General features: G+C 44.7%; 1 protein-coding gene across 3 annotated transcripts in view; it reads left to right on the forward strand.

The window, feature by feature from the left end:
* Window positions 1-13712, forward strand: part of LRRC25 (leucine rich repeat containing 25) — a 109432-nt gene that overhangs the window by 44560 nt on the left and 51160 nt on the right. The window contains exon 1 of one of the 3 annotated variants that reach the window (XM_078668231.1): window positions 9484-9697. The exons of the other annotated variants lie outside the window; for them this stretch is intronic. The gene's annotated coding sequence lies outside the window, so the exon portion shown is untranslated. Of the gene's footprint in view, window positions 1-9483; window positions 9698-13712 lie in introns of those variants that run through there. 3 annotated transcript variants of the gene reach the window in all.

A 13712-nucleotide genomic window follows, 5' to 3' on the forward strand; every position in this document is an offset into this window, starting at 1 on the left:
CTGTAGATCGGGAGATTTTGTGGGTATGTGTCTGGTAGTTAGCCCCAGCGAAATACTAACCCAGATTAAGAGGCCACCGGACGGGCGGCCTTTACTTCCAGGTGGTTGGGACGCAGGCACAAAGTAGGTAGTATAACCCACCCTGTGTCTTGGTTCCAAGCACCATGTTTCCTGCAACAGACAAATCCCGAAGGATTCGACAAAGGAGTTCCAGTCAGGAATGTCGGTGTTACGAGCAAGTCCTGCTACATTCCAGCTGAGAACCCTCAACGCTGGCCTACTTACGTCCCTCGACCCTGATGTGGAGGCAGACACAAGGGGTTTGGGAGCGGGGCTAGGACTTCTCGCTACAAAAAGCGACGATGGGTCCTCATCATCTTCCCCCAATAGGGATTGTTTTTCCTTCACCCTTACAAAATTAATTTCCTGCGGATCATAATCACTGGCAACATTATTTCTATGGCCAAATAGGGAGACTAGTGACTGTATTGTTGCGGAGGTCTGTAGCAAAGTACTTGGAGCATGGGCTGCCTTGTTAGTAAGGTGAACTACGTCCCCTCTTGGTATCTTGGTGAGCGTGTGGTGTGAATGGGTGTTCATGACAAGGCGCTTGAAAGCCCTGGTGGAGAGGCGGGAAGACAGTGTGAGTGTCTCAAAGGGCCTGTCCCTGAGTTACAAAGGAGTTCAGTCCACATGCTCATTCAGTCCTTGGCCTTTTGGTAGAGCGCATAGAGCGATTGATACATATTTCTTAATAGTTGTTATGAGTGTATTGGAAATTGTATGATGGGGATACAAAGTTATAGTATACTCTATTTCACCCTTTCTTTCCTATTCTCTCTCTTTCTATCATCCTTTGCCTAATTTTCCAGCAAGTCAATGTAGAGGGGATTAGCTAAACATGTACACCAATGTACCTGTATTTACTGCAACACAAGTTAAGTTTGGCTAAACCTCGTAACAGGAATGCTAATGTACTTGTTTATAAAAATCTATAAAATACTTTGAAATTAAAAAGAAATATAACCGGTACCAACAAAAAAGAAAATGCTTTGAGCCATTTAAAAAAATTTAAGTGTGGGGTTTAGAGGGACTGCCCAAATGAACCAGGACAAAAATGAATACTGCTCTAAGAGAGAAGGAAGCACCACAGTATCATGCCCTTGCCTGTTACAAACATCCAGGGTGGCATAGCAGACAGACAGGGTCGCAGGAGTGAAACGCAGGCCACCCCAGTCTCAGCCCTGCAGGGGGCCCCCCACAACCCTTCAGCGGGCCCCAAGTCATCGGAAGGCCCAAATTGGGCTCAACTCCAGTGAATATCTACGTTACCCCATTGCAGGGTTAGACTGACACAGAAAATAGGCACAGGCACTAACAAGCATTTGCAATGCAATAGGTCTCGCATTAGGAAAGTTTGAGCTATTGGTATTGTAAATGACACATTTTTTATTTATGTGTTGGTTTTGAAAATAGTGAAATTAATAGCTTTGTCATTTACAATGCCAATAGTTATAACTTTTGCAAATGTGACACCTATAGCATTTGTAATGCAATATGTGTTGTATTTACGTGACTTACATGCATTGATATTACAAATAACAATGGATTTTATTATTTTTAATAATACTTAAATAAAAGTTATTGTAATTTATAATGGCAATAGCTTAAACTTTTGTAAATAACGTTTGTGAAGATTATGTTCAGTGTATTTTATTGTGACAAAATCCAAGAACATAAGTGAAATATTAACATCTTTTTGTGACATTTGTAATAAAGCTTGAAACATTGAAAGAACATATTTGAACCAGTTGTTGTTGAATGGCTGCACAGATTGATGCTGTGGTGGTGCTAAGTGATGTTGTGGTGGCGAATGAGTGATGCTGTGGTGTTCAGTGATGCTGTGGTAGCGCATAGTAATGTTGTGGTGCCCCTGAGTGATGCTGTGGTGGTGCTGAGTGATGCTATATGCTATGCTATGTTTTGTTTTGCTATCCTATGCTTTGATTTTGTATGCCATGCTGTGTTGTGTTATACTATGCTATGTTTTGTTTTGTCATGCTATGTTTTGCTATGCTATGCTTTGTTATGCTGTGCTATGTTATGTTATGCGTACTATGCTTTGCTATGCTATGTTTTGTAATGCCATGCGGTTTTGTTGTGTTTTGTTATGCTATGTTTTGTTGTGTTTTGCTATGTTTTGTTATGCTATGTTTTGTTATGCTATGCTTTGTTTTGTTATGTTATGCTATGTTGTGTTATGTTATGCTATGTTTTGTTCTGCTATGTTTTGTTGTGTTTTGTTATGTTATGCTATGTTTTGTTATACTATGCTATGTTTTGTTTTGCTATGCTTTATGTTATGCTATGCTTTGTTTTGTTATGTTTTGTTATGCTATGTTTTGTTGTGTTTTCTTATGCTATGCTATGTTTTGTTATGCTATGCTATGTTTTGTTATGCTATGCTTTGTTTTGTTATGCTATGTTTTGTTATGCCAGCTATGTTTTGTTGTGTTTTGTTATGCTATGCTATGATTTGTTGTTTTTAGCTATCCTATGCTTTGTTTTGTTATGCTATGCTATGCTATGTTTTGCTATTCTATGCTTTGTTATGCTATGCTGTGTTTTGTTATGTGTGTGTGTGTTTGTGTTTGTGTGTGGTTGTGTGTGTGTGTGTGTTTGTGTGTGGGGTTTTGCGTGTGTGCGGTTTTGCGTGTGTGTGGTTGTTTTTGTGTGTGTGGGGGTGTGTGTGGGGGTGTGTGTGTGGGTGTGTGTGTGTGGGGGTGTGTGTGTGGGGGTGTGTGTGTGGGGGGTGTGTGTGTGGGGGGGTGTGTGTGGGGGGGGTGGGTGTGGGGGGTGTGTGTGTGGGGGGTGTGTGTGTGGGGGGGGTGTGTGTGTGGGGGGGGGTGTGTGGGGGGTGTGGGTGTGAGGGGGCGTGTGTGTGAGGGGGCAGTGTGTGAGGGGCAGTGTGTGAGGGGGCAGTGTGTGAGGGGGTTGTGTATTTGTGTGTGGTTGGGTGTGTGTGGTTGGGTATGTGTGTGTGGTTGAGTATGTGTGTGTGGTTGGTTGTGTGTGTGGGGTTGGTTGTGTTTGGGGTTGTGTGTGTGTATGGGGTTGTGTGTGGGGGGGTTGTGTGTGTGGTGTTGCGTGTGTGTGTGTGTTTTGGTGTTTGTGTGTGTGGGGGTTGTGTGGGAGTGTGTGTGAGGGGGTAGCGTGTGAGGGGGCAGTGTGTGGGGGCAGCGTGTGAGGGGGCAGTGTGTGAGGGGGCAGTGTGTGTGGGTGTGTGTGGTTGGGTATGTGTATGGGGTTGGGTATGTGTGTGGGGTTGTGTGTGTGGGGCGTTGTGTGTGGGGCGTTGTGTGTGGGGTTGTGTGTGTGGGGGGTTGTGTGTGGGGGGGTTGTGTGTGTGTGTGGGGTTGTGTGTGGTTTTGCATGTGTGTGCGGTTTTGTGTGTGTTTGTGGGTGGGGGGGTGTGAGGGGGCAGTGTGTGAGGGGGCAGTGTGTGAGTAGGTTGTGTGGGTGTGTGTGTGGGAAGGTGTTGGGGGGGTTGTGTGTGTGTGTGTGGGGTTGTGTGTGTGTTTGTGGGGTTGTGTGGGTGTGTGTGTGGGGTTGTGTGTGTGGGTGTGGTTTTGTGTGTGTGGGGTTGTGGGTGTGTGTGTGAGGGGTTGTGTGTGTGTGTGTTATATAGCTCCTATATATCCTTATATCGTGTTAAGTTAGCATAGGTACATTTGAGATTTAAACGCCATTTTTCCTTTCTTGCAACTTCTGCACACGACCCTTAATTGTTGACTTAGCTTTCAACCTAGTTGTTTGCCGTGGTGTATGTGAGAATAATATGTTATTGCTCTGATATCAGTTTTGTTTAATAAACCATGTCTGCACGGAGAGTGCTGAAGTTTCAGGAGCAACACGATATGGAATTGTTATGAGGTCTGATCTCCACGCCTTCATAGTCATAACACAAGTGCAGCCTTTGCCAACTTGGGCTTGAGGCGGGATTGATATTGCTTTGCACGAGAATTGTTAACACACTTGATGCGGTGCACATGCAGAGAGAGCTGGTGTATGCTGATGTGATTCCTTCATGCTAGGACACTACGGTATGGGCCCGCCCTAAAACAACCCAAAGAGACCTTCTTAGCTAATAATATAATATATGTGTTAGGGAGGGTGAGAGATAAGTGTTGTTAACTCTTATTCATTACAGCATGTTAACATGCTGTCACCATTCGCTTTTTATGTCTTAGTAACTATGCTGATAATTTTGCTACTGATAATAAGTATACTTGTATTATCTAAGATACTGCGCCTGAGAAGACGGCATTAGTAAATAAACATTTCAAATGCACATGTGTCTTCTTTACTCCATGTTCTGGTTTGTAATGATAATATAACGAAAGAGTGTTCATGAGTTCCACGTACCCTGAGGTACTGTAAGTTCATGTTCTGGTTTGTCTAAACATTGGGAGTTTGATATGTCCAATGAGACACTGTAGCTAGCTCGGTAAGGGGTGAGTTGGTTGCTAAGGTAAGTTTTGGGACACCCTAATTTGCCGAGGTTCCACTCCTCTGTGCACAGTTCTGTGTGAGTACAGAAACCCTGCAACATGGCGCCCAACGGTTTCGGTGGTCTTGTATCATGACACTCGAGTAGTTTATCGTTCATGCCTTAACCCCTTCACATCCGTTTCCGGAAAACGGGGTGTCGGTGAAACCTACCTATTTTTTGAAATAGGTCTTTATTCAAGCTTGATTCTTCCTTAAACGGTTTCTTTGAATTACTACCCAGTTGTGCTACAAAGTGTTCTTTGTGTGTTCTTGTTTCCAGTGTTGTCATGGCGGCGGTGGCTATTGCGCAGCATAGTCGCGTAGCGGTACGCAACCATCTTCAGACGTACCAAGTCCCAGTAGATGGGATGGCTGTGATTTTCGTGGTATGTGCAGATCCGGCGTTTCCTTACGAGTTGTTTTACTCTTGGGTTACGTTTCCGGCTGTGGACGCTAATTCTGGTTTGTTCCACTCCTACACCGCCTCGGATGTCCCGGCTGAATATACGCCGTACAGGGCATTGGAAATACCTATTGATCATTGGCAGCATCGAGTTTGGTTTGATGGCGCCCTCCCCCACTCTTTGTCCGCAGCGAGGTTAGGTCCGCTCTCAATTCCAGGTACGAATTGGCCTGCGTTGGGTGGCTTTACCCCGCACCCGAATCACGGGGCTTGTACCCTAGCTGAAATTCGCAGGTTACATGTTGTTTCAATTTCCGTGATTCGTGCTTTAGTGCAATACATCGGTCGACATCTTCCTGGTGGTCCCCAGGGGGGTGCGGCCGCTCCCATGGAACGAGGCGGAATGCGTCTCAATCCAGTGATGGTTAATTCGGTTTTTGGTGCGCGTCCAGTTGACAACGATGACTTCCCATTCTGGCTAGCAGAGAAGTTTGATCAACTGGAGGCGGTTTTTCCGAATTCTACTCCTGCTGATAAACATAGAATGTTAACGATTACTCTACCGAAGGATATAACTCCTGAACTTGTTGACTGTGAGAGCTGGGGAAAAACATTTGCGGCAGTTTATACAAGGTGCTTCGGCACCCCGTCTATGACTGCCCTGCCTGAAATAATTAGACGTGTTCAGAATGATCACGGTCCAGAGGCAGCGGTTGAATTGGGTATGCGCCTGTGTGGTTCTTTTGAGATTGTAAGTGATCTCATTCTCTCCAATGTTGAAGGAGATGCAGTAAACTTTCAGGTGTCGAATGCTTTGGCTGCTCTGCCCGATGCCGACAAACCCCGCCAGTTAGCAAAGATTGTGGTGGCCGCTTATAAGACAATTGGCCGCACAAGTAGAGGTCTGAAATATTTTCCAGTAAAGGAGAAAAAACAACCTCAGGGACAATCTGCAGTGACAGATGTCCAACCCAAGTCCAAGAAACAAAATTGGCCTAAGAAACAAACTCAGGGGAAGACGAATACACAGACTCAGGATTCTTTTCCTGCAGTACAAGCACCTGCGCCGCCGGAAAAAGTTTATGATTTGCGCGATCGCGCGATGATTAAATCACCTGATCGATTTCAGGGTTCTGATCAACGCTCTCCTCGTTCCTTTCAGGAAACATCGGCCCCGAAGACCGGTGGAGGAGGAGGGGGTGGACGTGGACGTGGTGGCCAACAAGGACGTGGTCAGTCCCGCCAGACGGACGGCGCAGTGAAGCAGGAGGATTCTACGCCTAAGCGTCCGCAGTTTGCGAAGAAGAAAGTCGCAGCCTTAACAGCGCATAGATATGCCACAGATAGTGAGAACGCGGCTTCGGAATCTGACGTGGGCTCTGACCTTGCTGGACAGCGCGGCGGAGATTACCATAGTCAGGGAGGCGCTCCGTCCACTACTGAGGGTGACAGCGACTGAAGTGTTTGTTGTAATAGAAACAGCCGATACGAGATTAGCTCCCCCTGAAAGACTTTTTGAAATTGTCCTGTTAATTGAAGGTGACATACAACGTACTGTCAGAGGGGTATTTTGGGAGAACCTTTCGTCTACGTACGACATTTTGCTTTCCGAGGCTGACTGGCCCCCACCTTTTGTGCTCGCAGCGCCGCGAGGGGAGGAGGTAATCCTTCCCAGTTTCGCGCACACTGTCTCGACTGAGCATGCGCAACATTTTGCAGAAGAGTGGGCTCTGGCTCTTGCACCGGCTCTCTACCGCAACCAATGTGGTTGGGACAAATTGTCCCCATGCCACGAAATTCCTTTGCGGTCTGAGCCGCAGCCTCAGCCTCAATATCCCATACGGCGTGAAGCTAAAGCTGCCGTCGCAGAAATCCTTGAACAATTGGAATATCAGGGAGTTATTGAAACGTGTGTGTCACCAATGAATAATCCCCTTTTTACTGTGACCAAACCTGACGGATCATATCGTTTGGTATTGGATTACCGGCATTTGAACTCGCATTGCCGTAACTGTGCAGTACAGAATACTCACGGCTCTGCCCTAGTGGATAGTCTAGTGCGTAAGCGTTTCAAGACAACGCTTGACATTTCCAATGGTTTTTATGCCCACAGACTGGATGACTTTAGCTCCCAGTGGACAAGTTTTACGTCCGCTGGGGTGCAAAAACGCTTCCGGCGACTCCCAATGGGCTACAAAAATAGTCCTGGAGTCTTCACCTCCAGAATAGTCACTCTGTTGGAGGGAATCGATCCAGATGCATGTTCTTATGTGGATGATATTTATCTCACAGACGACGAGATTTGGATGCATCTGTGTCGAGTGAATTCTATAATTTGTACCTTTGCTGATATGGGTTACAAATTTAATTTTGCAAAATCGCACATTGCAGAACACACGGTGTTGTTCCTCGGCTATGAGCTGAACAATGAAGGTAGAGGCTTGGCTCCTCACTTCTTGGAGAAATGCGCACAATTGCGCGCTCCTACAACACTGAAAAAATTACAGTCTTTGCTGGGTTTTTTTAATTTCGGCAGAACTTACATTCCGGAATATGCCCAGCGTATCAAGCCTTTGTATGCTTTGATACAACCAACTTTCTCAAAATCATGCTGGCTGCCTGAGCATTCAGCCATTTTGCAATCCTTGCAGGCTGATCTGCTCGCTTCTAAATATTTACTGACTCGTGATAACCACACCAACCTGGTAATAAGAATAATTCCTGGGACGGTGGGTTTCACTTACCTCACTTTTAATGAAGGTGACACAGTACCTATTGCTTACAAGTCACACTTGTACACTTCGGCTGAGATGCGGTTTCCCACAGTGGAAAAGGTTTTAACTGCTGTACAGATGGCAATTCTTAAGGAACGAGCACTGTCTCAGGGGAAACGCATGCTAGTGGTAACACCCTGTCCTCACTTGGAGGCAGTCACAAAAGCCAGTGTACCAAATTCAAAAGCTTTGCACCCTCGGTGGATTCAGTGGGCTGCGTCATTGTCATCCACGGATGTCATGTTTATTTTTGACGCCTCCTTACGGTCGCAAGAGTACTTGCAGTATGAATTCGTTCATCCTGCTCCTCTGGCTATGCGACCTTTGGAGGACTTCCATTGCATCATTTACACTGATGGGTCGGCGCAGGTTGCGCATGGCTCTAAACATGCCTACGTTTCCGCATGCGCCATTGTGGTAGGTGCAATGTTGGATGATGAGTTCATTTCCAGGGAAGTGCACACGTTGCCCCTGGGCGATTGCACCGCACAATTGGCAGAGCTTCGTGCTCTCTTACTAGCTTTGGAGTACGCAGATCCAAGTGTTACTACTCTAATTGTAAGTGATTCTTACTACTGTGTCCAGTCTTACAATGAAAACTTGTTCTTTTGGATTCAAAATGATTTTCATGATTCCAAGGGTAGCACAATAAAACATAAAATGATCTGGGTTCGAGTAGCAGAGCTTAAGGCTATGTTGCCACTCGTTTATGTGATTCATACTCTCGGTCATCAGCGCGTAGGAGTTCACGCTGTTGGCAACTCGCTTGCTGATGAAGCAGCGAAATCAGCAGTATCTACATACTTAGTTGCAGCAGTTACTAGGTCTAAAACCAAGATTGATAGCGACATCTTGGCAGCGATTGCTGCCTCTGAGAAGGGAAGTAAACATCCTGCGGGATTCCCTTCGAAGTATAAATACCACTTAAGTCCCGAAAAGGTTCCTTTTGTGACAATTCCTGATGTTGGGGAACGGCTGATTCCCAACTCGGATCGCAGAGCAGACTTGATTACAGCGGCTCATGAAGGTGTGGCGTCTGCGCATGCGGGCGTCTCAGCCACTGTAACGCAACTACAACAACGTTTCTGGTGGCGGGGACTGTACAAACAGACGCGTGATTATGTCCTTCTTTGTGACATATGCCAGCAGATTAAACCTTCAACTGCTGCGCGTCCGCCACAGACTCAGTTGTACATTTCTAATAAACCACTGGGCTGTGTTTATTTAGATCACTGCGGTCCTTTTTCATCTGATACTGCGTATAAGTACATCTTAGTAGCAGTTGACTCATGCACACGCTTTGTGTGGGTATGGCCACATCGCAGCGCTGATTCACGGACTGTCATTAGAGATTTGCGTATCTTTATAGGGATTTTTGCCTGTGGTACCTTCCATTCGGATCAGGGTCCGGCTTTCGCCTCTAAGGCGTATAAGGATGCCATGACTTCGATGGGGGTCCAAGTCAAGTTTTCGTCACCCTACAGACCTGAGGGTAATAGTGTAGTTGAACGAATGAACCGTGATTTAAAGCAATCTTTGACAGCCCGAGTTATAGGCACTGGCAGAAACTGGCTGGCTCACCTCTATGGCGTGCAGCGTGCTCTTAATAATCTCCCTAGAAGGTCTCTGGGTGGGCGGACCCCATACGAAATGCTCTTTGGCATCAAGATGTACGTCCCTGACCTTGACGGTCTAGACTCTGTGGTTCGCGCCACTTCCTTTGACGCAGATGAACATTGCAATGTTTTACAGAATCTACAAAAGACCAGAGACAGTCTTGCAAAGGAACATTTGCCCTCCACATCGGATGATGCGTTGCAGATCCCGGTGGTTGGCTGGCTACCCCAAGTTGGAGAACTGGTTCGAGAGAAGATCGACAACAAGAAAGAGTTTGGTCCCTCCTATCGAGCTCCAGTCCCAGTGCTTGGAGTGAAGGGCACAAGAACAGTCATTTTACCACCACTTCCAGGTCGTAAGGAAAACAGGTTTATTTCTATTGACAATGTCAAGATACACAGAGTGGCCGATTCTTCTTAGCATGACACCAGCTGTTTCCTGTCCTACCATTGTGAGAAATTCAATTATGCCCACTGCTTCTAATATTGAACCTGAAGTGGCCATCGAATTACCTGCTGTTTCCAGTCCTTTATTAAATAATTTACCAGGAACTAACATTGATGAGACAGACTATAAATACCCCACTGATTTGTCCATGCCTGACCTGCAAGCTCGTTTAGCCACGGAATCCAGATTTTCATTTGACTCTGCTTCCCTTGCCTCGAAAAAACCCTCTCAAATTGCGGTATATGCTAGCCTGTTTAAAAAACATTTTTTGATTCCTCCTTGGATATACATTTGGCTGGTCCTTTTTTCGGTTTACCTTTTTATGTCAATTGGTTTTGTGTTTTATTTTTTTTGAATTATGAATGGACACTATGTCGAGGAGAGAACTTGCATTACTCATTTAAATGGAACTTTGGCCCCACTTTCCTCTTCACATTCTACACACAGATTAAAAAGAGACTTGACTTTGGTTAACATCACAGCATGGCCAGTTCTGGATGGAATCGCGTGGGATGCAGTTCGATTTCAAATTCATGGCCCAACGGAAGTCGTTAATGTTCCTAATGTGCTTAGAGTGAATATGGGGGATGTGGTGATACAAAACATTCGTTCTGATGATTGGGATGTTAATGCTGTGGAAAGTTTGTTTTCTGATTTGAAGTACTATGCTGCTTTTGATGCTGAGGATTTATATTTAGAATCTGCTAATTATGGTGAATTGTTCTGTTACCAACATTATGGCAATCACTTCTTACACAAGACATCTTCCCGAAGGGATGCTGTTAATTTTACACAGTGGGAACATTGCCCGGCACCTACACAAGGGAGTTCAGAAACGTTTCTTAAAAAGTATACTTATTTCACTGACTTTAACCAGTCCAATCCCGAGTCCTTTTATTTTAAATTTCACAAACAGCCACTGTCCAAGGTTAGACTTACCGATACAAAATTGTTGTATTCGAAGGCCTTCCTAGATCAATTAGTTACTGGGGGCTATGAGTTATGGAAGGAAACAATAGACCTTAAATCGGTTTGGGGTTCAAGGGCCTGGCAGGTACGAGGCACTGAGGCTTTGCACCGTGCATGTCTCATCCCGAATCATATGTTGTTTTTAAATGAAACCATTTCCCAGACCACATGCTTGGGATTGGCTACATCTAAAAGGTTAAACACCCCGTCTTTCCCGGAGTTGGAGGAATATGAGGATTGGAGTAATTTTACTCAATTGTCCATTAAAGATATACAGGCTCTGCTTCTTAATTCCTCCTTTAACATTTCCAGTATGAATCCCAAGGGTTGGCTGCTTTGGCACCGTAGTGCTGATTCTTGCCAAAAAAGGTTTTTAAATATAACTGACGGTTTTAAGACTGTTAGATCTGATCCCCGGTTTGATTTGAGTCATACTGTCACCTCTTACTCTGTGGGCAAGTTGTGTCAAGCTTGGCTGAAACATTCAACTTTACCTGCGGTTAAGTATCACCTTTCCAAACTGAATGCAGACGTGGATTTGAATGATTTCATTAAAGGCCCAGCTAGTGGCAGGTCGAAAAGGTGGTTATATGGGGTTTACAATGAAATTTGGAAACTCTCACAGATTGAGGCTGCTTCACGCCTTAGGGCTATTGATCAGGCGAATCTTGAGAAAGTGCTTGCAGTTGTTGACAATAGCATTAACGTGCTTTCCTCTAGAATTTACACATTAGATAATATTGTGTCGTCTGTTGTTGATATTGTGCATGATGAAGTGTCAGTATTATACCATGGTCAAAATCAATTACGGTCAATCATGCAGTTTGCATGGACACTTCAGACTCTGAAAATGGGTAAAGTTCCCTGGGGATACATGAACGTTTCCTCTTTATTTGCACCGTTTAATTTGACAGACAAACAACGCTTGCTTTCAATGCGTGATGCTTCCTTTTCTATGCTACATATTGAAAGGTTGGAATCTTTACCTTTTTCTGTGGCAGAAGCCACTGCTGCTACGTGGCTTATCCACGGTTTAATAACACTGCCTTTTGCTTTATATAAGTTTTCAAATTATATGAAATATGTGCCAATAGGTCGTTTTGAACCCTTAGGTAGCGGTTTTCTTCATGAGGTCTGGTCACTCCCATACACATACAGATGTTTCAAGGATGAACAAGAAGTTTATCTAACAGGGGATGAGTGTACTGAGACGCCAGATCATTCTTTAATGTGCAGACACATACAGTTACACGGTTCATGTAACAAGGACCGACCGAATATGGCTTGCGTTTTACAGGGCACGCCAGTTCCTGCTATCATCCCCACGTTTAAATTGTTAGAGAATGGTAGTTATTTAATGCTCAATAATGAAAACTGTTGTGGTTTAATTAAAGGTATAGCTTTCATAGTAACAGTAAGTGAGCGAGTTATTTGCTGCAGAAATGTTCTTTATCCTCCCACACGTGAACATAGGGAGTCTTCCATTTGGCCACAGATACCGACCTTGGGAGCAGAATTCAGCGGCATGGCTAGAATAAGAGCTCTATTGTCCCAGAAAGAGGTGGCCTTGAGCTCGGCCCGTGAAACTTTCGTGCTTCACATTGCTAACACACGTACGGAGGTTCAGGCTCTTTTAAATACTGATTTGCCTTTGCATTTCGGAGCCATGGTTCGTTCTATCTTTAACGCATCCTCCACAACGGGCCTAGCACATTTTTTTAAAGTTGTTAGCGGTGGTCTCGTGACTTCCTTTGAGAAGATTTTTGGAGTCATCCCTGCCTTCTTCCATTCTATTTTTTCATCCTTATTTGGAGGGTTCCCGTTTTTACTTGCATTAGCGGCTGGCGCTTTAGTGGTTTTCTGCCTTTTTAAATATGGATGCCCTTCCTGTGCAAGACCACGCTCAACTGCTACTGACGCGGTTTCGCAACCGCATGCTTGATTATTATGGCACACTGCCGTTGGCGACTCTAAGCACGGCGTTTGGATTATCTTTTCGGTTCTCCTATTTCACCTGTGTCCAGCCTGTATTTCGCTGCCTGACCTGTGATTTCCTTTGGGCCATTGATTTGTGTCTCTGCGGACCGATTTCTTCTGACGTCGATTTTGATCAACTGATGAGTCCTATCATTGCTCACGAGTTGGTTTGTTCTGACGAAAGGATTATGGCCTTGGCAGTGGCACATGGACTAATGGGTCCCTGGGATGTGTTGTCGGCAGCGCAAAATTTCTTGGAACGGAGTTTTCTTGAAAACCCACCGAGCTGTCCTCTGATGGTTATAGAGGATCCGGTGCTGGGAGATCACGTATGTTCCTTTCATCTTTTAAATTGGATGGCTGAACTGTTTTCGGATGAGGACAGTGACTTCCTCCTGGAGGCTGTTGCAGCTTACTTTTCATATACAGTCTTATCATAAACACTGCCTCGAATTGACATGCTGATTAATAGCATTTCCTTGATTTTATTGACTTTTGGTCAAGACATTTTATTTTTGCTTGCCTATTGGCTTGAGCCACATTATACTTGTGGGCTATTTTTTAGCATTAGTTTTTATAATTGAATTTTTATTCATGCTCGTTTATAGTTGGATTCTGCTCTCATGTGATGGCACTTCTGTTATCTTATTTAGTCCGTTCTCGGATCATGGGGAGGTGTTATATAGCTCCTATATATCCTTATATCGTGTTAAGTTAGCATAGGTACATTTGAGATTTAAACGCCATTTTTCCTTTCTTGCAACTTCTGCACACGACCCTTAATTGTTGACTTAGCTTTCAACCTAGTTGTTTGCCGTGGTGTATGTGAGAATAATATGTTATTGCTCTGATATCAGTTTTGTTTAATAAACCATGTCTGCACGGAGAGTGCTGAAGTTTCAGGAGCAACACGATATGGAATTGTTATGAGGTCTGATCTCCACGCCTTCATAGTCATAACACAAGTGCAGCCT

Source organism: Lissotriton helveticus, chromosome 12 (assembly GCF_964261635.1).
Source record: "Lissotriton helveticus chromosome 12, aLisHel1.1, whole genome shotgun sequence".
In the NCBI taxonomy this organism is placed as follows: Eukaryota; Metazoa; Chordata; class Amphibia; order Caudata; family Salamandridae; genus Lissotriton; species Lissotriton helveticus.